The 9,500-nt window shown below is 44.3% G+C and overlaps 1 pseudogene; it reads left to right on the top strand.

Annotated features, from left to right (window-relative positions):
• The first annotated feature begins 1,611 nt into the window (after positions 1-1,611).
• Positions 1,612-2,056, top strand: LOC103729949 (annotated as a pseudogene).
• Positions 2,057-9,500: the final 7,444 nt, after the last annotated feature.

The raw sequence follows: 9,500 nt of genomic DNA, 5'->3' as shown, positions 1-9,500 counted from the left end.
TGTCATGCAATGCCGTGGAAGTCAGAAGAGGGTTTTGGATTCCAGGACAGTTCGTAGCCGCCATGTGGATGCTGGGAATCAAACCTGGGTCCTCTGTTGCCATCTCTCCAGCCCCGACTCTCAGTGTCTTTATATAATCATGTACTTTAATATGCATGGGGCAAATTATTTAGAATCAAAATCACTTCAGTAGTTTACAGACTTGCCATAGAATTAATGAATAATGCTAAAAATGACTAGTAAGACTCTGAGGCAAGGATGTCACTGAGAAATTTGCCAGAAGAAATCTTGGAATGGGAGTTAGTGCTGGAACCTTAGACTCTCCTATACCAGCCTCCTAGATGCCACCATGCCCAGAGTGAAGCAGCTGTTTTAAATACAAGAAGCCCTGAGAACGGAGAAGCATCAAGGGACTGGGTCCTGGATGAGTGTCACTCCCAGAGCAGCTCCAAGTTGCCTACTTTGTGCATTTGTTTCTGTGAGAGATAGACTTCTACATTACTATATTTAGTTTGTATTAGTCAGAGCACTCCAGAGAAGCAGGACAAAGGGAGTAACAGAATATACTTAGAAGAGAGTTGTTGAATGACTTCCACGCAGAAGCTGGCTGGTCTTGCAGCAGCCTTCTGCAGGCTGAAGAGCCAGGGAACTGGAAATGCCTCAATCCAAGAAGCTGAAAGCCTCAGACACAAGACAGAGGTCCACAGTGCAGGGCAGAAGCCTGTACAGAGCAATAATGGGGATCTGTATGCAAAGGCTGGAGAATGTGCTGTCTGCAGGGGACAGTAACTGCAAAAGCCACATCCACTCGAGTAGTGCCTGCACGTGCCAGCTTCCCACTTCCATTTCTTTGCTCCATCCAGTCTCTGCCTGTTAGAGGTCAGCCATGTTCAGGATCTGTCTTCTCTACTCCACCCACCTATATACCACTCTTCTCTGGAAACACAACACACACACACACACACACACACACACACACACACACACAGAACTATACCAGTTTCTAGATACCATTCTGTCAAGTCAAACTGACAACCAAAATGATCCATCAATGTTTTTGCAAAGAAGGGACAAAATTATAAAGAAAGAAAAAGAATAAACACAAAATCTGGCAGATAGAAATTCAGTATGTTAGTAATTTTTTTTTTTTTGTCTTTTTGAGACAGAGTCTCCCTGTAGCCCCAGCTGGCCTGGAACTCACTATATAGACCAGGCTGGCTTTGGACTCATGGAGATCTGCCTGCCTCTGCCTCCCGATTGCTGGAATTAAAGACATGCACCACTACACCTGGCTATATGTCAGTAATTTTAAAAAATGATTTAGTGCTGGCAAGATGTCTCAGTAAGTGAAGGTGCTTGCTTCCAGGCCTGAACACCTGAGTTCAATCTCCAGGATCCACATGGTAGAAAGAACAGACTCCCACAAGTTGCCCTTTGATCTTCATGTGTGCGAGTATGCATGCGCATACACATATACACAATAAATGTAAAATTTTTAATTATAAAGCAGAAAACTAGCTACATACTAGAGGGACACCGTCTTAGCTATTTCTTGTTGCTGTAATAAAACACCATGACTAAGCTTTCTCTTGGGTCTGCAGCACCGGCTGCATGAGCAAGTGTCGTGGTCTGCGTATTTGCCAGGATGCTCCGTAGCCGTAGCCACCAACGGCACCAGAAGTGGCATGATAAACAGTACAAGAAAGCCCACTTGGGTGCAGCCCTCAAAGCCAACCCATTTGGAGATGCTTCTCATGCCAAGGGAATCGTGCTGGAAAAAGTAGGGGTTGAAGCTCAACAACCCAATTCGGAAGTGTGTCAGGTCCAGCTCATCAAGAACGGCAAGAAAAGCACAGCCCTTGTGCCCGGTGACGGCTGCCTGAACATCGTTGAGAACGATGAAGTGCTGGTCGCTGGATTTGGTCGGAAAGGTCATGCAGTTGGTGATTTTCCTGGAGTCCGCTTTAAGGTTGTTAAAGGAGCCAATGTGTCTCTTTTGGCCCTGTACAAGAAGGAAAGACCAAGATCTGAAATTTTGATGATGGAGACCAGGTAGTAATAAATTTTAATATGCTGACAAAAAATAAAAAAAAAACACTATGAGTAAAAGCAACTTTGGGGAGAGAATTTATTCTGGTTTATGGCTTCAGGATGAGTCCATCATGGCAGGGAGGAAGACAGCAAGTGGCAGGCATAAGGCAGGAACAGGAAGCTGAGAGCTCACATCTCCTTCCACAGCCGGGAGCAGAAGAGGACGAGGCTATGAACTCTCCCAGTGATGTGCTTCCCCCAGCAAGGCCCCACCTTCTAACGGTTCCATTACCTCAAACAGTGTCAGCAGCAAGAGACCAAGTGTTCAGTACAAGAACCTATGGGGGGCAGTTCTCATTCAAACCACCAGAGACACTACATAGGATGATTTGCTTAGTTCTAAGAAGATTTAAGTACCAAATATTATGCACCTTGGGTTCTATGTCTGCATGCATGTGTGCATGTACACGTACGCACACAGCACACAATTTTTGTAATAGCATACCTTCAAAATATATGAAAGACAAATTTAGTGATCCCATGGAGAACTGGAAAGCCCGTTATACTGTGAGATTCTGTTTTTGTATGTGTGTCCTTTGAGACAGTGTCTCTCTAGCCCCAGCTGGCCTGGAGCTTGATATGTAGACCAGGCTGGCTTTAATCTCACAATGATGCTGTTTCTGCCTCTGCCTTCTGAGTTGCTGGGATTAAAGGTGTGTGCCAGCCACCACACTGCATAGCATGAGAGTCTTAAATTTTCTCTGTTAGTAACGGATGAAAAAAAGGAAAAGATTATGATGCTGTTTCTGCCTCTGCCTTCTGAGTTGCTGGGATTAAAGGTGTGTACCAGCCACCACACTGCATAGCATGAGAGTCATGCAGTTTTTAACTTTTAGGTAATGGACACATAGGAAAATATTTTACCCAGACATTTAAAAAATCCATAGATACTAAATTTTAAATGTATTTTCTAGGTGTGTCAAGGAATAAACAATAATGGAAATTAGAAAACACATGAAAATAACATTAATGAAAAACAGAATCTTGAAACTTACAGAAAAGGAGGTGTATGCTTTTGGATAGATTAGAGTAGTTTGCAGTACGATAAACATCCACTCAGAGCAACTGATTGAATAAAATTTAAGCTTTTTTTAAACAAGTAAATGGTGCCAGACATGGTGGTGCACGCCTTTAATCCCAGCACTCGAGAGGCAGAGGCAGGCAGACCTCGGTGAGTTCAAGGCCAGCCCGGTCTACATAGTGAGTTCCAGGCCAGCTGGGACTATAGGGAGACCCTGCCTCAAAAAGACAAAAAAAGGGGGGGGGGGGCTGGAGAGATGGCTCAGCGGTTAAGAGCACTGACTGCTCTCGCAGAGGACCTGGGTTTGATTCCCAGCACCCATGTGGCGGCTACAAACTGTCCTTAACTCCAGTTCCAGGGGAATCCAACGCCTCTTCTGACCTCTGCAGCATTGCACGACACGGGTGCGCTCACATACATGCAGGCAATACACTCATAGACATAAAATAAAAATAACATTAAAAAAAAGTAAATGGGGTGGGACTAGAGAGATTGCTCAGAAATTAAAAACAGTGGCTGTTCTTGCAGAAGATCCAGATTCAAATCCCAGCACCTACATGGCAGCTAACAACTGTCCATATCTCCCATTCCAGGGGATTCAATTCCCTCTTCTGTGTCCTCCTTGGGCATTGCACAACACAAATGCATTTTAAAACATGTAGGCAATACATGCATACATTAAAAAAAAAGTTAATGGGCATGATGGCCTGTGCCTGTAATCTTTTGAGGTAGAGGCTGGAGGATCATGAGAAGTTCAAGGTCATCCTTGGCTACATAGCAACTTCAAGACCAGCATGAGATACAGGGAGACCCTGTCCCAAGCCAAAATCCAACCAGAAAGAGCTGATAATGAGCAATGGTTTGAGGGATTATTTCAGAGGATTTACATGATGATTTACAATGTGTTCCCCCACCCCAGGGGCCTATATACTGATTTTTGAAACGGGAAAGAAACATTTCAAATTTGACTTGGAAGAGGGCAGGTACTGGGGTATAGAAAAACTGATGGAGTATTTTAGTGGGTTTTTCCCCCCCAAATTCATCTAGAGTTGACAGTATTACCATCAATTTCCCTTTCAAAGCAGAGTGGAAAAATCTAGCATAAGTATAAGTAGGGTTCCACAAGTATTGGAGAGGTAAAATAAAACATCATCTAAAGAGATGATGCTCAAACTGATGAAAGACAGGCACTCATGTATTAGAGAAACCCTGTGAACCCAAAACAGGAAACACAGAAAAATCCTACATAAAAACATCACAGTAAAACTGCTGTAGGCAAATATAAAGCATACAAGAAAATCTAAAAAGCAACAGAAGGTAAAGATGTGTTTCCTTCAGAGTCACTTAGCAACAGGATTGGTAAAGTCCCAGAAGCAGTAGCATGGGCAGCTGCTGGCAGAGAGGCCCCCACCCGAGAAACTGCACCTAACAACGGAAGGAAAATAAACTTGTTTACGTATGAGGGTTTTGTGTGCATGTATGTTAAGTGCACTCATGTGTGCAATACCTGTGGAGGCCAGAAGAGGGTGTCAGATCCTCTGAACTGGAGTTAACGATGGCCTTTTAGCCACCATGTGGGTGCTGGGAACCAAACCCAGGTCCTCTGCAAGAGCACCCAGTTCTCTTAAGCACTGAACCATCTCTCCAGCCCCCCAAAGAAAGATTTGTGTCTGTATAGACAAAGCAGAGAGAATGTTTTGCCAGCAGACTTGTCCTAAGGGAATTCTTTTTAAAAAATTCTTATATTTGTTTTGTTGTTTAATTTTTTGGAGGTGTGGATAATTTTTTTTTTTTTTTGGTCTTTTTGAGAAAGGGTCTTCCTGTAGCCCAACTGGCCTGGAACGCACTATGTAGACCAGGCTAGCCTTGAACTCACAGAGATCCACCCGCCTCTGCTTCCTTAAAGCTGGGGCTGAGGGGGTGCCCCCAAAAAACCACCACAATTTTTTTTTTTTTTTGGGTCTTTTTGAGAAAGGGTCTTCCTGTAGCCCAACTGGCCTGGAACGCACTATGTAGACCAGGCTAGCCTTGAACTCACAGAGATCCACCCGCCTCTGCTTCCTTAAAGCTGGGGCTGAGGGGGTGCCCCCAAAAAACCACCACAATTTTTTTTTTTTTTTTGTCTGGATAAATTAAGTTTATGTGTATAGCCAGGTGTGGTGGCAAGTGCCTTTAATCCCAGCACTCGGGAGGCAGAGGCAGGCGGATCTCTGTGAGTTCAAGGCCAGCCTTGTCTGCATAGCTAGTTCCAGGCCAGCTAGGGCTACAGGGAGACCATGTCTCAAAAAGATTTTAAAAAATCTTGTGTGTGTCTGTGTGAATGTATGCCACATGTGTATGTGGGTGCCTACAGGGGCCAGAAGGGGGTATTGGAGCTTCTGAAGCTGAGTTACAAGCCGTTTTGAGCCACCTGATGAGGGTGCTGGGAACTGAACTTGGGTCCTCTAAAAGAGCAGCACGTGCACTTAACTGCTGAGCCATCTCTCCAGTCCCTTAATATTACATTTTAATTGTGTGTATGTGTGTGTGTGTGTGTATACACATGTGCACCTCTGTATATGTTCCATTGTGTGTGCCATAGAACACTTGTGGAGGTCAGAGGAACAACTTGCAGTTGCAAGTTGGCTCTCTCCTTTCACCAAGTGGGTTCCATGGCTGCAGTTCAGGTTATCAGGTTTGGTGGCAAGCACCATTATCTGCTGAGCCATCTCACCAGCCCCCTAAAGGAAATTCTTTAGGCCAAAGGAAAATAGTCCAGATGGTAATAGGAAATTTAGGAAAGAATAAAGGGGAAATTTGTGGGTGAATATACATAACAGTTATGTTTATGAGGGCTTAAAATATGCAGGGAGGGCAGGAGATGTAGCTGAGTGGCAGAGCATGGGTTCAGTCTCTGGTCTTGGAGAAGCTGGGGTGACTGGAATTTGCAAGGCAGAGTACCTGAGAAGGGAAAGCTGTGCTGAGAAGACAGCAGGGCAACCGAGGCTCATTCTTAGGAGGAATGCAGATCTTGGCTCAGAGATCCTCATAGGCAGGGCCAGCCTTAGAATCAGCAGTCTAGGTTTCTGCCACTCAGCTTCTCTTTCCCTCACAATAGTCAGTGATTTGCAGTCTGTTGCCTCTCCCAGAGCCCCTGACTCCCCAGTTTTCCTTGCAGATATCTCCTCTCCCCCCACAAACTGAACTATATTAGCAACTTAACCTAAGTTACTCCATCTTGCTCAGAATAGCTATTTTAACAGTAACCTCTTCTCACTTATGGGAAATATTTAAAAAGAGACAACAACCTTGACTTCTAAGAAATAGCTCAATCCAAACCAGTGGAACGTGCTAATCTCAGACATTCTACATCTGGCTAACTGTTTGTGTTCGGTTCTGTAACTCGCTTGCTATTTTAGGTCACCTTGACACAAAGTATAAGCCCACCCTGTTATTGTATGACCACCCGGTAACTGCTGATTTCAGCTTTCCTACCGTACTTGTTATGGCTAGGAAGTTGACTAATTTTAAAATTACAAAGTTGATTGCCAAGTTATATGACTGTATCACTTGTCTGTATAATGATTGGTTGTTGATTAATAGATTCAAAGTTCTGCTATGTGTTGTATAAACCTGACTGGTTCACAAGTGTCCTGTTTGAATAATATTTTTGTAATCCTATAAAAACTGACCTGACAATCATCAGGGATGCTTCTACTCCTGAGATAGACAGCCCGGCTAGTCGAAAAATAAAATTTACCTTGTTACTTTTCTTAAAGTGGTGCTGGTGGTTTTTTTTTTTGCAAACTCCAACTTATAACACAAACCCCTTGCATATCTAATTCTCTCTAGCCATCTACTTCTCAGAATATGCTGGCTAACACAAATGGTACCAAGGAAAGATAAAGGTTACAATGTATTTGGGCCTGGCTCACCCACCTTGGAGCAGGTAGGAAGGACATTATTCTGATTGGCATACAAAGCATGAATAAATCCTGGCATAAACTGGATCTTAACAACTAAATATTTCATTGATGGTGACCTGAAAGATGTTCTGGTGGAAGGGAATTCTGTCAGGCATGTTGGTGGAGGCATGTGAAAGATTTTTGGAGAAGAGAGAATACCTACAGAGAGAACAGGTTGCTGATAAGCTATGTTGATACCTTTCAGACAGAGTTTTTTTTTTTTTGGTCTTTTTGAGACAGGGTTTCCCTGCAGCCCCAGCTGTCCTGGAACTCACTCTGTAGACCAAGCTGGACTTGAACTCACAGAGATCCGCCTGCCTCTGCCTCCCAAGTGCTTGTGCCACCACACCTGGCAGAAAACTGTTTTTTAAAAAATTTTAAATTATGTCTCTGTGCATGCACAAACATGCATGCAAATGCGGGTGGAGGCCAGATCTGGAGCTGGGGTTACAGATGGTTGTACCGATCACTGGGAACTGAACTCAGGTCCTCTAGAAGAGCAGGAAGCACTCTTAAGCGCTGGAGCTCTCTCTCTAGCCCTAGACTGAAAGCTCTTAAGAAGTTAAGGCTAGCCAAGCGTGGTGGCACTTGGGAGGCAGAGGCAGGCGGATCTTTGTGAGTTCAAGGCCAGTCTGGTCTACATAGTGAGTTCCAGGACAGCTATAAGGAGACCCTGTCTCAAAAAGACAAGGAAAAAAAAAAGTTAAGGCTAAATATCAGAGCCAGGTGGCCGTGGTATCTTACAAAGAAACCCTAATCTCCTGCAATGGAAGAACAGACTCAACTGAGGAATAGGATGAAGATGTAATTGTTAGGGTTGTGGAACTTCAGAGACTGAATGCCAAGTGGACTCTGTTATGCGAAGGTCCCTCGTGGAGGAAAGCACAGAACTCTGCAACCCAGAATGGGGACATTGGGTTGGATGCATTAGGGATGCTGGTTCAGCAGCCTTTGGTTCCTGTGGGCTTGAAGAGGTGGCCCGTTTTTCCTTGTGCTGTAGGAGAGAACTTCAATTGAGGAATGCCCTCCATTGGACTGGCCTGTGACCATGTCTGTGAGCATATTCTTGATTGTTGAGTGATGTGTCAGAGCCAAGCCCAGTGTGGGTGTTGCTGCCCCTGGGCAGGTGGGCCTGTATTATATAAGAAAGCAGGTTAAACACAGGCCAGGGGAGCAATCCAGTAAGCAGCATTCCGTCATGGCCTCTGCTTCAGCTCCTGCCTCCAGGTTCCTGCCCTGAGTTCATGCCCTGGCTTCCCTCGAGGACGAACTGTGATCAGGATTTGTAAGCAAATAAAGTCTTTCCTCCAAGTTGGTTTTGGTCAGAGTGTCTTTTCACAGCAGTAGAAAGCAAACAGGAACACCTTGGAAGAACTCACACTTCCACTCGACTTCACTTTGTTTTAGTAGCTATCCTGATTGCTTGCTGCCACATCAATACCTTAGGCTAAATCCTAGTACAGCCTGGATGAAAGCATACTGGTTCTGATTAGGAAAGAATTCAAAGAAGTAACTTATATACCAGCAGGAGCCAAGAATGTAAGTACCCCTGGAATTAGGTTTTTAGGGTGTTTGATAAGAGATTGGAATTTACCCCCAGATATAGGTAATAGTTCATTGATTTTGACACATTTTCTCAGGACATGGGATTTTAACACTCTAACAAGGACCTTAGAGAATATGGTAGATTGAGGTGGTTCTAAGATGACTGGGCAAATATATCAACACTCAGGGCAGTGGAAATGCTCGAATTGCCTCTAGAGGTGGCAGAGGAAGGTTAAAGAGATGGAAAGTGGGCATGCTGGAGTAAATGTACTTTGTGAAGCCAGATGTCCAGATAGAAGTGTGTTCACACAGAAGACAACACGCACTCATCAAGGCACAAGGAAGCTCTGGTGAACAGAGCTGTAAGACAACACTGGAAACTGTAACAGCAGAGACTAATGCCAAGCCTCTGACACAGTTGTTTCCTAAGAAGACCAACCAGCACATTGTACCTGTCAGCCTCCTTCCGTCCCAGAAGAACTTGGGTTTCATTCTTACAGGGATGGATTCATACTCTGTGTGTGCTTTGTCTGGATTGTTATAGATTCTTGCCTAGAGTGTACAGAATAATTAGTCTCTGGGCATTGAATCACAACATGGTATCCAACCACTTCATAGTGAAGGTGGTGTGGCATGGACTCTTGACTGTGAGATTCAATGGGACTGTCACATATAGTCTCATCTTAAGTCATTCAGCCTCACAAAGTGCTGGGCCAGCCTTTATAAGGCAGGGGAAATACACTGTAAGAAGGATGGTTCAGGCTATGCATTAAATCAGAGACCTTTATGGACAAGGCATTTAAATCTAGGAATCCATGCATGGGACCAATGTTAAGGTTCAGATAGCCCTGCCCCCTCACCAACAGGATATCATGGACTTCTCAAGCTCCTGAGAAAAG

Source organism: Nannospalax galili, unplaced genomic scaffold, assembly GCF_000622305.1.
Source record: "Nannospalax galili isolate Female #2095 unplaced genomic scaffold, S.galili_v1.0 scaffold970, whole genome shotgun sequence".
Lineage (NCBI taxonomy): Eukaryota > Metazoa > Chordata > Mammalia > Rodentia > Spalacidae > Nannospalax > Nannospalax galili.
Note: the sequence above shows the minus strand (reverse complement) of the source record. Positions and strands in the feature narration are given on the sequence as shown.